The 20,786-nt window shown below is 45.3% G+C and overlaps 1 protein-coding gene and 1 long non-coding RNA gene across 15 annotated transcripts in view; one reads left to right on the top strand and one right to left on the bottom strand.

The window, feature by feature from the left end:
* The window catches only part of LOC142053300 (uncharacterized), a 54,513-nt gene extending 37,201 nt beyond the window's left edge, over window positions 1-17,312 (bottom strand). For 4 of the 8 annotated variants that reach the window (XR_012659171.1, XR_012659173.1, XR_012659165.1 and 1 more), the window contains exons 1-2: window positions 17,176-17,310; window positions 13,430-13,511 (exon numbers count right to left, since the gene is read on the bottom strand). This is a non-coding gene — a long non-coding RNA (uncharacterized LOC142053300). Of the gene's footprint in view, window positions 1-4,406; window positions 5,308-13,429; window positions 13,512-17,175 lie in introns of those variants that run through there. The other 4 variants (XR_012659164.1, XR_012659170.1, XR_012659166.1 and 1 more) reach the window with 2 other exon arrangements.
* The window catches only part of KATNAL1 (katanin catalytic subunit A1 like 1), a 41,794-nt gene continuing 38,107 nt past the window's right edge, over window positions 17,100-20,786 (top strand). For 3 of the 7 annotated variants that reach the window (XM_075084689.1, XM_075084697.1, XM_075084646.1), the window contains exon 1: window positions 17,100-17,189. The gene's annotated coding sequence lies outside the window, so the exon portion shown is untranslated. Of the gene's footprint in view, window positions 17,190-17,513; window positions 17,679-20,786 lie in introns of those variants that run through there. The other 4 variants (XM_075084659.1, XM_075084655.1, XM_075084679.1 and 1 more) reach the window with 4 other exon arrangements.

Raw genomic sequence — 20,786 nt, 5'->3', positions numbered from 1 at the left:
CAAAATTGTTCATATATTTCACTCCCTTTAGTATACTTACATCCCATTAAGAAGGAACTGTTTGGGCTATAGAGAAATGCTGCCAACTACTGTAACAGGAAAACATTACAGCTCCCTTTCGCCCCAAAATAACATTTTCTCGCTGTGGGTAAATAGCTATTCCAGTTCTTCTGGGAGCAATAGTCACGGGCCTCAATTTCTCCAAAGGGAGCGTGCAGTCCTCTGTCCCAGAGAGAAGCTCATTTCCACAAGGCATGTCCAGATGGCATCAGCCTCTGCCCAGGGGTGGGGGGAGCAGTGGAAGAGGAGACCAGCAGAGAGGAAGCCAAGAGGGACACTCTGAGGAAGGCGCTCTTGCAATAGGATCACATGACAGAAGCTAAAAAAGCAGTTCCCCACCAGAATGGCACTCAAAGGACTTTGTCTGGGCTCCTCTCCTCCTGGGAAGGCATCTTACTTGGTTTCTTCTCCCTCTGTGCCATGCCCTGAAACCTGTAATTCTGAAAGCAAGTCTGTCCATGTAAACGTCTGCAAAGGCAGACAGTGTCCAGGGATCCAGAGACCTGGGCCGTGTCATCTTTAGGCAAGTCCCCTTGCCCCTGTCATCTCCTTGCCTAGGTTTATTGCATCTGGTGCTCAGGAAAGTCATGGGGCCCCACAACATTCACTGTGTTCTCAGGGCACCTAGCAAACAACAGGTTCATTTTAGCTGGGGTTTTCAGATACAAAATACAGTAACTGTAAAACAAGGAAAGTAATGCCATCTGTCAAACTCAGTTATACCATGAGGAACAGATAAGTATGTACCATAATTGGAAATTAGTCCTCCAGCTACAGTCTGGTTTTTGTTAGTGTGAGTTTTGCCTGTAGGACCTCTTTCCTCCCCAAAATACACAGGTCTTGATCTTCCTGACTTTATTAAGGTGTTAACCTGTAGTAATTTCAAAGCAGCTACTTGAGTTCTATTAGTATTGATCTAATTTGAGATGAACATTGGCCTCATTAGGCTTTACTTTGCTTCCTGCCCCACTGTTCATCAGCTAAGGGTTGGCTGAGATAACACCTCAGAAACAACACTGGTGCTTAGAGTAAAATATCAGGATAAGTGAATCCAATCCCAGCTTTGCCACCGACAAGAGACAAATCCTGCCCCTTTTGTTTTTAATTTTCCTATCTGGAATGGGAGTAATACTGGTATCTCTTATGGCAGAAGCACAACTGCTACTTCAGCTTCTAGAACACTTTGAGATGGTTAAAGCACATCTCAACAAAAGTACAAAGCGCTACTGGTGTTTTTAAAGTGTGTGATGCATGCCCTAAGCTAACCCTTTCTGACCTGACACTTTTCACTTCTGGTCCCGTCACATCTCTGCTTTAAAATAAGCTGCGTTTTGGGTGAAGTATTTATTAAATACACTACTTTACAATAATAAAGACTTTCAAAAGATTCTGCTTGTTTTTAAATCACTGCATATCACAGATTTAGGTTAATCTGAGAACACTAAATGTATGGCCACAAGCACACTTCATGGAAGTCTCTCCGACATTTCTGTAGGTATGCATCATGTTTACTGCAATGCAGCCCGGATCCTTACTGCTTCCAAAGGCCAAGAAGCTGTGTAAGGTCTGTTGTCATAAAAACTACTCATAGATCATGACAAAGCATGAATGAGCAGGTTACATAACTGACAAGCTAGTCACATCTTGGTAGGCATAAAACCATTTATTTTCTTGTCACTTAGCAAGGTGACAACGGATTTTACCGGCTTCTTTCAAGCCTTGCTGCAAAATGTGCTTTGTCTGTGGATCCTCTTCCAGCCACAACAGCTGTAATGTAGAGGGGCACGGATTCCTACCATGAGGCCCTGACTCGGAGGCTGCAGATTGGCGCTGTCAGCATCACAACTCGTGTAAGTTATACCCACCTCCCTTCACAGCCCAGGCTGTGCCTTCCCACGTACTGCTGAACCTGACCTCCACCATGCTTTCTCTTCCGCATCAGTTTAGCAAAGCAACAAGATGTCCAGCACAAAGCAGGTTAACTGGTCAAGTCCGGGGTGGGTGTATTTGAGCAGGTCCTCAGAGCTGGCCCCTCTTCAGCACCATGGGGTGCCATGCAGTGTGCAGTGCTCCTCATCACTGGTACAGCAGTGGCCTGGGAGCATTTCCACGCTGGTCTTGGGCATATGGTCTGATTCCCCCTCTCCCACAGACGTGACTGCATTTACACTAGGTCTTTTGGACGTATAGAAAATGTGTATCATATTCCTAGCAGACACTGCTGAAGCAGGAAATGCCTTAAATATATATCTGGCCTTGCACCACGTAATACTGGAGCCATGGTCGTCTGCAGCACGCCGAGATACGCATGTCCTCTGCTCATCCAGAACTGCTCCGCGTTGTCTGTGCACATTACAGCTCAGCCTCTCCGGGGAATGCTGTGTTTGCTGTTACATTTGCACACCAGCCAGCGCTCTGCTTTCTGGTCTATGAATGGTGTATCCAGAAATTGGCTGCTACGCTGCTACGATTCAGAGAGGATAATGCCGTCCTTTTCCCTGCTGTTTATTGTTTACCAGAGGTGCCTAATTTCTGGCAAACAGAAGAGATGGATTCTGGGCAATTTAGCAATAATCAAGAGCAGGATGAGCAGGATGGCTTTACAATACGCACAGCGCCATGTAGGTCTCAACAAAGGCCTGCAGTACTGGGGAGCTTGCTGATGCTGGGCCCCTACAGTGCCGCATTAAAGATAACAGCAGCAAACCATGTCTGCCCTGCTAACCGCAGTCAGAGAGCATAGAAACCTCCAAACTAGCAACCGAATGAGAAGCCTATGACATTAAATACATGAAAGGGAAGCCTTGGGACTATGAGAAGGAATTGGGTACATTCAGCACAGAATGGGTACTCCTCAGGTGACTATTTGAAAATCATTGACTAGTTTTGTCTACTAGGGTAGCTCTGTCAAAGTCAACAGAGAAACCAAAAGTTTGTGCAGATGAAGTTTACTCAGGTACAGGAGAGCAGAGCAAGACTTTCCACTTTGATCAGTTGTCTCGCTCTGCCCCTTCGTGTAGAAGTCCCTCAGAGATCATCTGGGGGTTCTTCTGTCATTTGAAGGGCTTGCCTCTGACATGAAATCACATGAACGGAGCTGTACAACTGAGGCAGGGTCGTAATACAAGGTGCATTAGGATGTGTGTGACAGGGTTTATTTCATGCCAGAGCCATAAAGTGTGGCACGCTCCCTAGCTGCAGCGCAGCCCCAGGTGTTCCTGCTCCAGGACCCAGGTGAAGAACCTGGGTTGACCTATCCCTCAGCTGCATTAAACACGCAGAGCTCAGGACTGCAAAATGCACTGCCCTGCGGATGCCTGAGACACAGACTGGGCTGCTATTACCTACCACAGCACACAAAGCATCCTGGCCCTCCCTCCCTCTGTGTGCTTCCTTCCCTCCACCAGCTGCTTCTGCTCCCATTTTGTAGTGTCCCCTATCCCTTCATTCTTACAGATAGCTGCCCCGCAGCCCCCAAACCTGGCTGGAGCAGTGATGTGGCCAGGGCTGTCAGGATAATGCAGAAGAACAGTGTCAAGAAAGGGATGAGGCTACAATAAAGTAAATACTCTGCACCCTCCAGCCCTCTTGTTACTGTTGGGCCATAAGCTACACTGTTTCAGCTAATTTGTCTTAGTCCTAGATACAGGGTGCGTGAAGGCATAGCCTGAACGCAGCAGAGAAACCTCTAATATATAGTCTGCACTGGCATAATGCTAGTTGTGTGGGTAGAGTTCACTGAGCAAATGTAGATGTTTAAACTGTAGGTGTCCATTTGTGAGTTTCTCACCTTAGGATGCCATTTTAAGTCAGAGAGAAATAGGCATTTTTGGCATATGATAGAAATTTATGCTCAATTGAGCTAAATTGTGCCTTGTAAACTCCTGCTGCTCCCCGCTGACAATACAGGGAGTCAGGCACGGCTAGCTCACAGGTAAATCTCTGTATGACACACATCAAATGACGGGCGAGATAAATCACGTTTCCTACGGCTTGGTTTTGACACAGGGATGCTACATGCTACGGGGCTGCTAGGAGCAGGGCTTCACAGGGTGCCTGGTGGGGAATGCTCTGGCATGTAACCGCAGAGGCCAGGGAGCCCAATTCAGAGGAGGAACAGAGACGCAGTGACAGACATGGCAAAACCCTTTGGGAATGTCGCCGCTGAAGCAACCATGACTTCATTAGACTTGCTCAAGATGCCCTCTAGCCTAGACCTTTCACCTCATTTAATGGTTTCTTGGCCTTAAGCCCTTATAATTCTGAAATGAAAAAAAAAATCTCTTTTGACTCCTGTTTTCAAGCCAGGGCTTTTTGATTTGGAACACTGCATTGAAGTCTGTGCTACTGATTGATTTCAGGTTTATTATATTTTCCCCTTTGAAACATGCTACAGTTAAAAAAAAAATCTGTACACTTTGTCGTTTTTCATGTAACCCTTCCCCCGCCCCCCCCCCCCCCTTTTTTTTTTTCAATCTTAGCAAATGCTCAGTCTTTTCCACTTCAATAGCTTGAAATTCTCCCCTGGGAGCCCTAAGCTCTTTAAATATTTTTAGGTTGCCAGATTTCTTATGTTCTCTCTCCAGGAAGCCAATTTTGTTTCTAAGCTCTTGAGAGTAGTCCAGCTTCATCTTTTGCGCACTCACTGCATCACAATAAAATGCTGCCTAATTGCTGCCTCAGCTGAGTCCCAAAGGTGCTGGAGTTTGTCTCTAGGCTACAGTTGTGGACAATAAACTCTTCTCAGACTGGAGTTAAGCCTTTTTATTATTTAAATCTGAGTCATGTAAAATTAGTTTACTAGCAAGTAACCCACAAAGATCTAGTATGGAAAGAAACTCCCACATATTGTTTTCCAAAACGAGAGAGAATGATCAGATATTAAGATTTGCAAGCAGCTCATAATACAGGACGTAATAGAAAGACCAACATTTAATTCAGCCAAAAAGACATGAGAATGTTTCTGTGAGCCTAGGAGTTACTCTCAGACCTCGCCTGTTTGGTGTTCTTTAGCTTCAAATTGACACTGGCGGTACGAAAAACACTTTTTTTTCTCTAGCTTATCCATAACCTGAAATACCTATGAAAGACGAAAGGCAGCTGTAGATAACAAACACCAGATGAGCAAGAGCTTTCCGTTCTCAGTCGAGCACAACAGCCAGAGGATTCAGTGAGCATTTTGCTAGAAAATCATCATGAATATACTAAGACTGGGTGGCCGCACCTCCATCAAGCTTGAGAAGACCCCTGCAGCAAGGGACAAATGGACATTACAGGGAGTGAGAATGAACAAATCCTCTTTTTCTCACCAGGACCATATTCAGCCATGCTCAACAGCAGAAGACGACATCTGTACACTGCATACACAGCCATTTTCTCCCTTTGTGTTCCCTTTTTAATCTATATTTTAAAGTGTTTATATTTCTGTGGTAAAATATGGCTTCTGACAATAGCGCATACTCCACAGATATAAGTAGGAAGACTTATTGATCATTTTTTGAGACTCATTCCTTAAGACAGCACTTGCTTTGGGTGCATGTGGCACTGTGTACCCAAATCCACAGTCTTAATTAGGCAAAAATGAAGCTGGAAGAGACCTCTAGATTTTCTCAAAACAGTTAGACTGTCCTTTAATTAGAAAAGGTCAGACATGATAGCAGAAACCTGACACAGTCTTTGCAGTGGTGTTGGCAGCACACCTGCAACCTGGGAGGCTGGTGAGCAAGGACAGCACACGTCCATGTCAGGGCAGGCCAATTCAAACAGCTCTTCGTATGGCTCCTTTAGTCAGCACAGAGTGCATGCATAACAAGCAGATGGATCCATCTGCAGTAACTGCAAGGAGACTGTTAACCACACACCATACGCTCACTGTGCAGAGACCCCTCCTGTTGCTGGGGTCTCTCATTCTTCATTTAGATTTGTCTTGATCACTTCTTGAGAAAGGAACGGCAGACATGGCGTGGACTGCAGAACCTTCCTTACTAATTGTGACGCATAAGGCAGGAAGGATGCACAGGTCTGAAGTCGATTTTGGCAGGCAGCAGTTAGAAAAGCTAGGATGCAATTTCAGCCTTATTCAGATCAATGGGAATTTTGCCACTGATGTCAGTGGGACGAAGACTTCGCTCCACATGTCTGCCTGTAATCTGAGAACATGTATTCTGCAAGTCCTGGAGACTCAGTGAAAACGGGACCCCACAGAGTTCATCTTAGATTCATTGTTTGAAATAAAACTACGTGGATTCTTTGTGCCCTTTTACTTATCTGTAAAACAAGTATGATAATGCTTTGAGTGCTAAACAATACAAGGTGTGTAGGAAGACATAGTATCTTTTATTAGGCCAACTGATATAGTTGGCAAAAAACAGGCAAGCTTTCAGGCTTGTCTGAAATACTTTGAGACGCTCTGATGGAAGGTGTTCGAGCTGTGCAAGGGATCATTAAATTACATTCTTCCTCTCTCTGGAAATCATTTAGTGATATTTCAAAGAAAAGATGCTGTACAGAAATAACTGATTTCTATTGCAAGTGCTGTCTGTAGCTAAATATCTTCCTTCCTCTCTCTTTATGAACTAATGTAAAGAAAAATATGTTTTAAATTAACATGTTAAGAATAATTTTGTGGTATAATTTATCATCCTGTGAAATGTTCTGTGTTAAGGGTAACTCACAAGATCCTTAAGCCTAGTTCAGTACGCACAAACAAAATGGCTAGATTTAACACTTTGTGGAAATTATGAAGGTATCACGGTAAAGAAACTAGAAGGCATGGAAGCTCTGTGGAAATGGCAAGTGAAAAAAAAGGCAGGCATGAATCAAAAACTACATTACACTTGTAAACACTGCCTAACAAGCTCCCAGATTTTCACTATTGAGTGTGGGCATCATGCCTTTGAAAGCTGTGAACCAGTTAGTGTCCATAAAAGAGTGACAGAAACAACCAAACACTTAACCCCTTCCTCTACTCAATTTACTGGGAAGGACAAAATGAACTGGGCATGCTCACTGGAAGTTAGCCAGGGGTGACAGACTAACAGCATTACGCAAGATATATCAATGCCATCATGGAGTCAGTGGACCACTGAGGTTATGGGGGGCCGTGAAGGGGTAGGTGAGGGAAGGTTTAACTGTACATAGACCCTACTAGTATCACTTTACTAGTACTTTAGTTCTGTGTCAAGACAAAAATGATGTCAAGAGCAGAGAAAATGGGGGGAATCTTTAAATATGTAAAAAGTAGTTGCAAAGACAGACGAAATAAACTGTTGTCTGTGTCTGTTAGAACAAGCAATGGGGATAAATTGCAGCAAAGGAGATTTACATTAAACCACTAGATAACTGTCCAGGATTAAGGAAAATTAAGCATTGGTATAGACTGCTTAGCGAAATGGTGAAACTTTCATCACTGGAAAGTGTCAAAAATGGCTTACATAATCATCATCAAAAGTTTCACTACTGCTGATCGTCCACTGAGGCGGAGAACAGACTTGGAGATTCATCTGATAAAGGTTACAGTGTGTGACCAGGCTTTGCTGGATGCATTTTCTTTTTTTCCCCCTGGAAGACATTGTTGGAGGTTCTCTGTTTGTGTGAGATTTTGTGATGCATTCCCCTGGAAATATTTGTGTAAGACCAGAGGGGCCGTTTATCTTCTGAAGTGCCTGTTCCTTTCCACTGATCACAGATGCAGTCACAGATGACTGGCTTGATGTGGACACCTACTTATTGAATCCTTAAAGTCAGACGAGACAATTCCCATCCTTAATGACAAATCTAATATATTCCTAGATATAACACTCAAATTTCCATTATTCATTCAAACTATAATTATTTGTGCATGTATGAGGTGGCACCCATAACACATAATCATAATGTTATTTATTGTCCTGTATTAGTAATTTTATCACATTATACTTAGATGCCGTATGGTGCAATGAAGAATGTAATGAAGGTTTCCTATGCAATGGATGGAAAGCTTGTACACAACAATTAATATAATCTATTCCACTTTTGCATGCTATTCCTACTGAGACTATCACTGAACTGTATGGTGTCTCAGGAAGGAGAATTTTATTTTTAGATCTAAGAGCCAGCCAAAGCTCTGCTGAGTTGCAGGTACAGAGCTACTAACTAGGAATGTAAGCAGCTTTATTTCAGCAGTATGTTTGAAACACTAAGATGCTTCTGATATATGGTATTAACCACCTCTGTTTTCAAATTCTGTATACAATTAAAATAAGTACTCAAATAATCTGTAGGCACTTAATGTGTTTATGTTGTACTCACTCCACCAAAGGACTAAAACTGGGCACTTAAGACATGTCTACACTATGTCCTACGCTGAGGTCCAGGGAACAAGCCTGAGGACCCAGTTGCCCTCTCTGCTTAATTGTTAGCTCTCTCCTGGGGACCTGCTTAGGTACATCCTATGGATTCAAGAAAAGGCACAGATCTTGGATAAGTTCACACTCAGGATTCCCCCCAAAATGGCAGTAAGGCCAAGAACATTATATTTGGCTCCTTCAGACCCATGTTAGTCTTTCCACGCTATTCCCACAGGCTCTGCAGTCTTTCAAGTGCAGAGAGGGGACACCACAAGATGCACATATGAGATCCAGGGTAGACAGCTGCATGGTGTGGACAGAGCAGTCTGTAGTAGCGCGAAGCAGCTTGGGTGTGAGCCAGTGTGCACCACTGAGCCTTGGGATGGAAAACTGCTACCTCTCTTGTGTGGATACAGTCTTTGGAGCCACTTGCAAATAATGGCACAGGGAGTCTGCCCATATCAGCCAGCACTGCACTGAACAGTGGTGCTGGAGGCTGCTTTTGTAACGTAGAAAGGTCCCAAGGACTGTCTTAGTAGGAGGGGGAGTTTTTTGGTATTTCAGCAAAACAGAAAACCAGTATACAAACGGTAAAGGTGACAAGGAGAAACAGCACAGGATCACCTTCTCCATCTTGAGAAAACTGTAGACTATTATTCTACTGTGCTTTTGGAACAATTTTTTAAATAACCTTTGTTCTTCTTTTGTAACCTGTAATTATGGAACCTAAATCTTGTATCTTCATATGCACAAATACCCTCATCATACATTTATTTCTCCACTGTAAAATGATGTGAAGATTTGAGGCTCTGTGCTGGTTCTGGCTGTGATAGAGTTAATTCTCCTCATAGCAGCTAGTACGGGGCTGTGTTTTGGATTTGTGCTGGAAACAGTGTTGACAACATAGGGATGTTTTAGTTACTGCTGAGCAAGTGCTTACACAGAGCCAAGGCCTTTTCTGCTTCTCACCCCACCCCGCCAGCGAGTGGGCTGGGGGTGCACAAGGGACTGGGAAGGGACACAGCCAGGACAGCTGACCCCAACTGACCAAAAGGATATTTCAGACCATATGATGTCATGCTCAGCATATAAAGCTGGGGGAATAAAGATGGGGAGATGTTTGGAGTGATGGCATTTGTCTTCCCAAGTAACTGTTATGTTTGATGGAGCCCTGTTTTCCTGGAGATGGCTGAACACCTGCCTGCCCATGGGAAGTAGGGAATGAATGCCTTTTTTTGCTTTGCTTGCGTGTGCGGCTTCTGCTTTACCTGTTAAACTGTCTTTATCTCAATGCATGACTTGTCTCACTTTTACACTTCTGATTCTCTCCCCCTTCCCCCTGGGCAGGGAGTGAGCAAGCAGCTGTGGGGGGCTGAGCTGCCTACTGGGGTTAAACAATGACAGACGCATTTTGTAACTTCATTACATTTAAAAATGCATCGAGCATGCAAATTAAATGCAACACTTCCCTGCTCCCCCTTTTTTTCTTTTAAGGTGATATGAAGAAGTATTTCAATGAGGGTATGCTGCATAGCCTGTGGGTGGGATTCAGCCGGCCAAATGCAGAAATGTCATATCTAATATGAATACCTCATACAGTTCATATGAAGCACCATCTAAAAGGCCAGATTTTCCAATGGTTTTGAAAAGAATCTTAAGGCAATGAGCTTATGTGCAGATGTCTGCACTGTAAACATTCACATTAGGTAAATTGCATTCAGTGTGTCTGTTGGAACATTAGCAGCTTTTGGTGGAGAACTTCTTAAGCTACTCAAACTTGATTGCGTTTGCTCTGTTAGTGGAAACACCATGATTTTAGGTTCATTTATAAAGTTTAGCTTACCTTTTCATAGTACATTTGTAAATCCTATAAGTTATTTTGTTTAAATTATGACCATTTTTACACGGATAACAGAGATATAAGGCTAGATTATCTCTTACAGTGATGCAAACCATAATAAATTTCCATGGTATTTGTGAAACTGTAATGGTATAAATATGTACTAGAACAGAATGTTGCTTAGATGCAAGACTCAATCTCCTTAACTTACATCCCGAAGTTGAATTTATCTTTTTCGTGGCACAATTGGCAAACAGGTCCCCGAGTTCAACAACTCATTTCTGTCTCCTGCGAAAGCTTATCACTTCCTCAGGTATGCAGGCTTAACTGTTTACAAGGTCATGCAATAAACCAGATCAGAGACGTGATCTAGATTAAAAGTAACACGTTCTTTCTCATGGTTTCTTTTAACCCAGATGATTTCATCAACCTAGTTGACAGTGCCACCACATCAACAGCTGTACTAGCACAAGCGACAGTGATACTCAAAAACAGAGGGCAAGAACAAGTGTTGAGGGGTGGGACCAGTTAAGGCAGTTTTGTTGCCAAAAAAAGATGCAAAGAATAGCACAGAACAACATTCAAAGTTTAAGAGGCTCCTCCAGATGATAATTCAGAGCAGAAGCCTAACTAACAGTCTGAATTGCTCTCTGGAGGAGCCTCTCTCACTCCTTCAACTATGCAAGGCATCTAGGGAGACAAGCCTCCTAATTTAGGCATCTAAGTTAGATGTTCAAATGTAGGCAGTGAATATTCCCCCTGAGAATGTGAATGGGATGTTATAAAAATTTAAAATATGTTTAACCAAAGCTGTGATACCAATGTCTGTTCTTTTATGAGATACTGTTCTTTGTGCCACTGAACCTCTAATGACACAATCATGTTTCTCATTTATTAGATAAATGAACAGCATTAACAAAACACACATCATCCAAATATAGTCCAAATTTTGAAGTTAAAAAAAAAGATTCCAAATTTTACTTTCAAAATATGAACCAGATTAAGTTGCTCACATGGAAACCACTGCATGTTCTCTATAGTAATCGCTTCAGGGGACCGGAAAGGGAAAAGAGATTCTTCAGAATGTTCACCGGCATATCTTATTCAACTTTCTTGCTCCCCTTAAACATTTTTTTAAAGTTTTCAGTTAGGAACTTTGGCTAAACTTTAATCTGTAATTACATCTTGTCATTTACTATGTTGCTCCTACCTACTCAGAACTTTTTACACATTCAGTGATGGGGGTTTAAGAAGTTATCGGTAAGTTACAGAAGTTGTTCTTCCAATGCGGATGCATGGCCTCCGGCGTGCTTACCTCCTGCCCTGCAGAATCTCAATACTTAGGCACAAACCAGAACACAAATTTTCAGGGAATCTTTCTCCAACATAACCACCTTCATTGCCATTGATCACAGCACTGTTCAAAGGACTGTTCGAGACAGTCCTGGAAAGGATTACCGATACGTTAAAGAATGCTCTTTAAACATAGCTATCTTCTGTCCTGGATGAATGTGTTTACAAGAGTGGATTTTTAAAGCCAATTCATCTTCTAATATCTCATACTGCAGAATTGGAACTAACATGCCTAAGAAATCAAAAACACTGGGCAAGCCATTAATATGTATTAGACTGTGCTTTGTTTATTCTAGTGGTTTGGGCATCTAAACAGTGTGTGCAAAAAGCTGCCCTTTTAAGTCAGAGAAATATCTACAGGGAATAATATATACCAGCATGACTTAAAATTAATGGCTATGCCTGAATTAACAGGATCAACTGATGTAACTGTTTGGTTCAAAGTATCAGAGCCTAGTATCCTATGGTTTTGTATCCATTTCCACTTAGCCCTCATCCCTTCAATAAAACAGCTGCCTATGGGTCATACATGGTATTGCAACTTTGCACAGAAGTGGGTGCTGCAAGTAGCAGTAAGCATGAAGCTATCAGTCATTTTATGCATGCAGACTGGGTAGCTTGTTGCCAGATGAAATCTTTAACAGCTAAGTTCTGCCTACCTTGTGCTCAGTAGGGGCACCAGCTGAACCCACCTTTTCTACCATGCTACTTACTACAAAACTAAAAGGAACTGAGTTACCCTGAAGACCTCCAGGCTTTTGTAAATGTAGTTGAAATTGGCCAACGAGGTTCCAAATTACTGCAGTAGGACAGACAGTATGCAATTCCAGAAGTGTCACATCTTTAGCAAACCAGCCTAAACTTCACACCCTACCACGAAAGAGTTACACTGCCCAACGTTTTTGGGTTTTTTTGCTTAATTGTGCATCACGGGAGATTTCCTCTCATTTGTCAACCCTAGCAGACAGATTAAGGGAACTTTGCCACTTGATACTTGTCTAGTGGTCTGCCACAGGACTGAGATGATGTGAATAAACTTTTCTTTCCCTGTCCTGGTTTTCACTTAACAGTTGCAGACACACAGCTCCCTAGGCCTGACTCTACCTTTCTGAGGTTTCTAAGTCTTCCTCTCTGCTTTGACTACTGTAAGCTCCACTGTTATTCCTTCTCCAAAGAGTAATGCTCCAACATATGCAAAATGCTTCTGCACGTTAAGCATGTACAGAAAAGAAACACAATAGCCTAGTTCCTGTTAATTCTTCTAACTTCTGTCCACAGACTCAAAGTAGAACTACTGGTTTTTTAACCTACTGTGGGCTTGCTTCAATCTACTGTGGGCTTGCTTCAACCCATCTCAAAGATCTGCCTTCTCTTCTACTTGTATTTTCCATTGATCTGGCATTGGCTTGTTCTTCATAATTTTAATCAATCTAGTCATAACGGCCATGACAGCTTTATCTCTCTGTGGCTCTAACAATGCAGCAAACACATTAGGAGGCACACCACTCACCTACCTTTAGGAATCTGCAGTGCAAACACTTATATTTATGCTGATCAGCTAACTCTGCTATAAGCACTGGAAAAAATTAAACATATTCAGGGCACAGTCCACCTTCGTTGAAGTGGGAATTGTATCCCCAAAGTACCTCTCTCTCTACCATGAAAAAACTTAGAGGAAAGCTAACTCAGAGGCAAAGCTCTAGAAGACAGATGTCTACGTTTGGCCAGATAAATACAAACATGTCCATTCTTACTCTCACTTTCTGGCTCAACTGAAATCTCATTTGAAAATCAAGTGCCTTCCCTTGAACTCTTCTCTATTATCAATTAATAGCATTTTGAGATATACCTTGTGTGAAAGATGTTGACTAAATCCTTCTGTGTTGCCACTCCATCACAATTTCTCAAGGTTCAGACTCTGAGGTTCTCTCCTAGGAAAGAAATTGGTGGATGTGTCACACTGATAAATATAATTCCATGAAAATATCTACGCAGAAGAACAATTACTATGTGTGCATGAAAATTAAGTGTGTGTCTACTGATGCCTTTACTGCGTTGTGCATAACTTCCCTTGGAAGGTTAATGTCCATGAATATGTAACATGCGCCTTCTTTTCCCTATTGCTTCCCTATTGTTTTTCACCTTCCATTATTACAGCATTTCTGAACATAGCCTGTAAGACCTTTGGTAAAGGGTTATGTTTGCATGCGAGCATTAAAGATTATTATGAAGGCACAATAAATCCTGTAGTCTAGTTAAATATCCTTGCAAGGGGAAGGGAAGACAAAAGCAAAGGGCAGTTCATAATTCACACATATCTCATATGTTTTCAGCCTCCTCCCGCAGAACTTTTGTGTGTGGGAGGAGGTTACAAATGAAGCTCTCTGCTACTCTGTGCTGAAAGCCTGTGCCAGCCATCTGAGTTAGACACAGTCTATGGAATTTATGTAACGATAACCAAATCAATTCAGAAACCGGTTTTGTTAATCTGACACAGACCCTAAGAGTGGATAGCTTTAAACTTATCTGACAGTGTCTGCAATTACTCTAGCTGAAGAGATGCTTTTGAACCAAATCAAATGTTCACAGCAAAAGAGTTACATTAATTTATATCTGCTTCTGATGGAACTGACTAGAATAAATCAGAGAGAGAGGGCACACAATCAGCTCTGCTGGCAGATTTGCAGATCGCTGGAAAGGGGCACGATAAGTCTCTGGGGTTTGGCTGTGAGTAATGCTCTCCTCCACCAACACAGCTGGGGCCCGCCTAAGCACAGCCGCCGACATCACATCTTATCCAGAACTGCTAGGTTTATAGCCTCTATCAAAAAATAGAAAGATGTAAGCCGTGAGAATATACTTACAGTAGAACAAGTTTGGGTGGCTTAAGGTGTGACACCCCCTCCCAGCAATTTCTTACCTTCTCCTTGCCTGAGATTACTGCCTCACAGCAGCTGGTGGAATAAAACACATGCACTAGGCCCAGCTGCTTCAATACAGGGTCCAGCAAATGAGCTTGAACTGCTGATAAAGATGACTTTAATGTCATATTTTGTATTAAAATGGATTAGAAACATTAGTGTTTTCCAATCCAAGGACTTGTGGAGGCAGGAACCTTCAGTAAGGAGGCAGAATAGATGGTCAAGGAAGCAGTATGTTTTGCATCACTCCAGCCACATTTGCTGGAGTTTGTGTCACCGCGGCAATAGGAAAGGCTATAAAGGTTCACACTCATGGCGGCCATTCTTTTGCCTTGTTAACAAGTTTATGAACTTCTGATTGTCTGGCTGGTCTAGATGATCTCCTGAGGTCCCTTCCAATGTGAACTATCCTATGATCCTTACATATACCTAGTGTGCAGGGCTGGGAACCTAGAGATGTGGTTCTCTTCCTGCTGGCCCAGTCACTCCACAAATCCTGGCAAACTGTGTAGACCAATGCTTACTAAACTTTCTCTCTGAGGGGTCCAACTAGGGTGACACTGGTATTGCTCTGGTGTTGAGCAACTACTTTTCAAAGGGAGGTCAGCAGTAGTAGGGGTATACTACGCCACTAGGAAGCAGCCCCACTTGACTCAAGGATTACCAAAAAGGGGATGGGGGAAAAAATATCCCAAACCAAGCAGAGATTACAACTAAATAACCAACCTTCTCTGTGTCACCATTTCCTAGCTGGGGGATACAATCCTCAGGCAAAGCAGTTAATATGTTGCCTAATGTGATAAGGGGTATATAGTCTTGTGAGAAGGGATATTATGGCAGTGCTGGGAGCAGGCTGCTTACAATCTGCTGTCCCCAAGAAGCATTGAGCTCTGCAAGGTCTGCACAGCATCTATGCTTTTGGGTATGTGAAAAAAACAGCAGGAATTGATGTTATGGGCAGGCAAGTTTGAAGAAATCTGGAAAAAGGGGAAGCCAGGATTGCAGCTGTTATGAATTCATCACGATTTTGGCCCCAGTTCTAAAATACTCACAAAGGCATAAAAATCTCCACATGATTTTGAGGGAAGCAAGATCTGTAGATATGAGTGACACATTCACACATGCTGTGTCGTTTAAGAGGCATACTGAGCTTTTAGTTTCAATCCCTGCTCTTTCACTTGTGTCAGTTAACATTTCTGAGAACCTTATTGTGAGATACAACCTCATGCTGCTACCTTAGGGTAACTACAATTGACATTTTCCGAAGAAATCACGTGTCATTACCAGGAACAATCACAAGATCATCATCAGTGGGACACTCAGAGCTGTCACAAGGCAGTTCCAGCAGTAAGGACTCACTGCAGTGGTGCAGCTGCACACAGAAACGCAGCTCAGATCCGCTGGGATCTCAATGGGCTGCTCCTGCCTCCGTGTCTCCTCTGCATTCTTGAGCCTGCAGCAGTTCCTAGTTCAGGAACTTGATCCATCTGAACTCTGGTAATTTTTTTGAGGGGCGTAACTGGCTTTTCACCGGATCAGAGCCCAGGCTTGCCTTGCCAGATGGCAACATAAGCATTATTGCCGTGTAAATAACAGACAGAAAAGCAAAGCCATGATCAGAGAGGAAGGCAGGACTGCCCCTTTTGGTGGCAATGCAGACACAGGCTGGCTTGCATTAACTGTGAAACGACATCCTTACAGAGGTTTATAACCGCATTGCTCCCCTCGCAGGAGACCAGGCTGTTCATACTAACTGAGATGCAGGCTTCAGAAATGCTAGGTAACATTTGCCCTCAGCAGAGGATACAAACTGGGTGGTGCCGTCCCGTGAGGCTGCCAGTGATCCCCAGGTATCGCTTTGGTCCGAGGAACAGGCAAATCTCCCGATCTGTTCCTTCGCTGTGATATAAGAGGAATAAAACCTGCTAGCCAACACGGTGTTGAGCCCCCTTCTGCGTGCCCACGCAGGACAACTGCACATTTTCCCTTTCCTAGCCTTAGCTTTAGGAAAAGCTTAGCTTTACCTTTAGCCTCAGCTGAAGCGGAAACAGATGAGGTTTGTATTCTGAGCGTGTTCATCCACTAAACGCTAAATACAGACGAAAGGCAGCCCCCAAGGACCAGCGGACGCTGCACGGCCGGCCCTCGGCAGCCAGCCGGGACGAGGAGGGGTTTGCTCTTGCGCTTACACCCTCCTCCCTAGCCGGGGACTGCGCCACTTCAGCTCCGGCCGTGGCGGGCTGGAGGGGAGAGGCTCCGTGCCTGCCTCCAGCCGGGATGTTTAATACCGGGACCTCCCAAGGACTGCCAGAAGGAAGGCTTGGGCGGCGGCGGGGGCAGGCGGCGCCCGCGGCCATCCTCGGCGTTTCCCTTTGTTAAGCCCGCCGGGAAAACCACACCCTTTCCCCCCGGCCAGGGCAGCGCCCGGTGCGCTCCGGCGGCCGCGGCCCGGGGACCCGGCGGCCTCCTGCCGGGGGCGGGGTAGCGGGATGCCGCCCCGACCCCTCCCCGCCGCAGCCGCCGCCGCAGCCATGGCAACCACCCGTCGCCGCGCGCGCGCACCCCCCCTCCGTGCCTCTCTCCCCCCCCCTCCCCTCCTCCCCTCCTCCCCGGTCTGACGGAGCAGAAGGACTGCGCCCCCCTCCCCGCGCCGCTCCCGTCCGCGGACACGCACCCCGGCTCTCCCAGGTAACGGCAGAGGCCCGGCTACAAGGCGCGGCCCCTCACGGCGCTGCCCGGGGCGGGCGGCTCGGACCCAACGGCCGCCCTCCCGGCCCCGGCGCCGCTTGCCCATCCCGCCGCGCTGAGGGAGGCGGGGGCGGCGGGGCGGGGGCGGAGGGGGAGGGGGGGTTAGCGGCGGGAGAGGCTGGCGGAGGGCGGCCCCCCCCCCGCGGAGCCTGCCGGGAAGTGTAGTCCTGCGGTCCCTGCCGGGCGCTGGGCACTGAGGGGGGGGGCGGCGAGTGGGAACTACAAACCCCAGTGCGCTCGGCTGGGGGGGGAGAGGGGGTAGATGGGCACCACGGCTTTGCCCCCGCTGGAGAGCGTCGTGAGGAGGGGGAGGCTCGCCCTGAATGAGGCGGGGGAGACGACTCGTCACCCCCGAACCTCCTCTAAGGGGATGGCGGGGCCGGAGCGCTGTGGAGGGGGGTCCCGGGTGCCCCTTCACCGCAGCCGGGGGTAGGAGCGAGGGGGTGGGCGCAGGGGCGGGTGCGGGAGGAGGGGGAGGAGTATGCCGGCGGAGGGGTATGCGGCAGGCAGGGCTCGGTGGCGGGGCGGAGGGGCGTGCTGGTGGGTAAATGGCTGCAGAAGGGGAGGCGTCTTGCAGGATGAGCGAGCGCTGGGGTGGGGGTGTGCGGGAGAAACCCGGGTGGGTGGGTGCACTTAGGGGGTGCGTTGTGGGGAGATGGATGGCGTGTGGATGACTCTGCTGGAGGATGAGGAAAGGGGCACTTGGGAACGTAGGTGGATGGATGAAAGGGGAGAGATGTGCTGGAGGAGGAGTGGCCGAGCAGATGTGAGGGGAGGGCTGTGCCGGAGGCAGAGTAGGCTGGAGGCTGGGGAAATGGATACGGAGGAGGCGGCGGTCAAAGAGAGCCGGGAGCGAGGGGCCCTGGGAAGCCTCTCCAACCCAGTTAACTTCATGGTCTGCACTTCCACGTGCCCTACCACACTTAGGCTCTGTTGAGCTTGATGCACTAGGGGATCTTTATACGAGCAGACACAGCGTTACTTTTTAAAATAATTTTGTTTCATTTCTATTGTGCCCACGTTTCTCTCATGTCAGTATTGGTCTCTTTTTCCCTCTCCATTTCCTTCGATGACAGTTCTAGTGTTATCCTTTATCTTGTATTCTCCAACAGGCACGGGGGGGTGGGTAAAATTACAGTTCCTGCTCCATATAGTATTTATGATTGATATATTAGAAGGAGTTGTTTTTTCTTCCTGAAAAGCTGTATCTTAAAAGCATCAGTGCACTAGTACTCCTTGTATATGAATATTGAATGTCTATTCCTAATAGTTTTAAATGTCACAGAGATGGGTTCCCTTCCAATGGATGTTTGATTTTTATTGCAGTTGCAGGTTTTTGGGCAGTTTCTTTTTGTTCTTTCCACCCACCCCCATGTCAGACGCACCCTGGGCAGGCTTAGGCTTCTTGCAGCTCCTGGTACTTAGCAGGCTGCAGAAGTGAACATCGCTGCTTCCAGGGTGCTTTGTTCTTGGAGATTTGGGCTTTTGAGCAGGTAATGGAGAGGAATGGATTCTGCCCTGAGCTAATCACAATCTCAAGATAGTCAGAAAAGTAAATGGAAGACAAGGACACAACAGTAGGCCTTTATCTTGTTTGCTGTGTAAAAAATTGAAAAAAACCCAAGCTGATTCTTCTGGGGATGAGCAGAGAAATTGGAAGACTTGATGTCTGTAGCACTAACAGCAATATGCATATAAATGTATATTTTAAAAAATAGATACTGTTCTTTAGATCAATTTTAAAAAGCAAAATGCTAATAAAAACCCCCATACATTCATAGTCCTAAAGAGCCAATTCTTTGAAATTCAGAGGGGAATTCTAAAGGTGGAAAAGTATCCAGGCCTAAATTCTGACCTTATGAGTCAGGGTTATAAACACATGTGTGAGTCCATTAAACCTGCAATTATTCATGGAAAGTTTATCTGGGTTGCAGATTGGCTGTGCTAGGAATGTAGCAGCACCAGAACTGAATCTTTGTGGAGCTGACTATGGTCTGGCAGGGCCGTGAGCTGCAGCGCTGTGGGAATGTGGATATGCTGTATCCCGGGCCAGGTGCAGAAGCAGTTTAACTGCCTTTCTTGGCAAGAGCCCAACCTAATAAACACTTAGAATGCAAGCTGGCTCTGCGCAGACCCATCTTGGGAGCCTTTGGTGGCACATTTGCTCTACCAGAAGTGCGTACACGTGTGATGTGCAGAGAAGCAAGTGGCTCCACAAAGGGCCAGGGGGATTATTGATTTGGGCTGAGTTCCACTTTGTTGAGCTCCAGGCAGGCCCTGCAGAATCCTTCAGGTTTTTCAGCCCTGCATCCTGTCAGAGGAGGGATCAGTCGCCTCAGGGCTGGTGCCATGGGCTTGGGTTTGGTGTGGTACTAATGCCAGAAGCCCTGGACGCTGTGCTGGAGAGGAGAGAGACGTGTGGAGCGAGCCTGGATCCAGCAGGGCTAAGATGGAGGAGACGCTAGAGAGCGTCTTGCTGCCTAAACTGCATGTGCATGGAGCTACACTCCCTAGAGAGCCCCATAGTGTTTGCGTTAGCTATTTTCATTTTTTTATCCAGCCTAGCTGATGAACACCTCGTTATCCTAAATAATAGAGATGTGATTGTATGGATGGGCTTGAAGCTGGTACATGAGGTGTTCTGGAGAAGAATATATTTTTGTAGTCAGTCTTGGGAACAGCACAGCGATCTCTGATTCTCCTTTTTTTAGTTCTTCAGAAAATTGTAGTTCAAAGGCTTTGCAAATGGCCATTTCATTCTCCAGGCTGCTTTCTGTTCAGTGCAATAGTGTATTATCTCTAATTAAAACACTGACCAACTGTTTAGTGGTTTCTTATGTATTTGTGCTTACTGTTAACTTGTGATGAATGTCGTTATTTCATTTGAAGATTTTTTTTTTGCTTGCATTTAAAGTAACCTTCAACTCTTTGTTTGAAGTTAGCTCTCGGAAGATTCCACACAAAAATAGTTTGAGGCCCGCGTGCGTGCTGCTTCTCCTTCCCACTTCCATACACATTTCCCCATTAACTCCACGTCTGCTATTTCAAACAGCATTTCAGCGCAAAGAAGCCAAAAACCAGTTAACAGAAAGCAGTTAACTGAATTGAAAGATCCCACGGTGCTGGGTTTCCTGGACCACGGTGTGTGTGTATGTTTTATGTGGTGTGTGCGCTGCTTTGAAGTGACATGTCAAAGGGGGAGTGAACACTCCAATGACACCTGCTGCAACCCCCTGTGCCGCTGCTGCAGTTGTAGCCGTTCTTGTCGCTGCTGATGCACACAGCAAAAGGAAAATAGAAAAGAGCACTGGCATAGCACACTTCTCGTCTTTGATTCAGGAAGCCATTTAAATGTAGTTTAAATCCAAATCTGCTGGAACTAAGCCACATTCTTATATTTTTTTTTTAACAGGAGTTGTGATCCTGTGAGGTAATGATCATTAGCTTCCACACCAGTCCATAGGACCACAGCTGCAAATTTAAACAAAGCCAAGTTAACAGGGAAAGAGAGATTTGGCTGTGGAACTTGGCAAGGCT

Source organism: Phalacrocorax aristotelis, chromosome 1 (genome assembly GCF_949628215.1).
Source record: "Phalacrocorax aristotelis chromosome 1, bGulAri2.1, whole genome shotgun sequence".
NCBI classification, from domain to species: Eukaryota; Metazoa; Chordata; class Aves; order Suliformes; family Phalacrocoracidae; genus Phalacrocorax; species Phalacrocorax aristotelis.
Note: the sequence above shows the minus strand (reverse complement) of the source record. Positions and strands in the feature narration are given on the sequence as shown.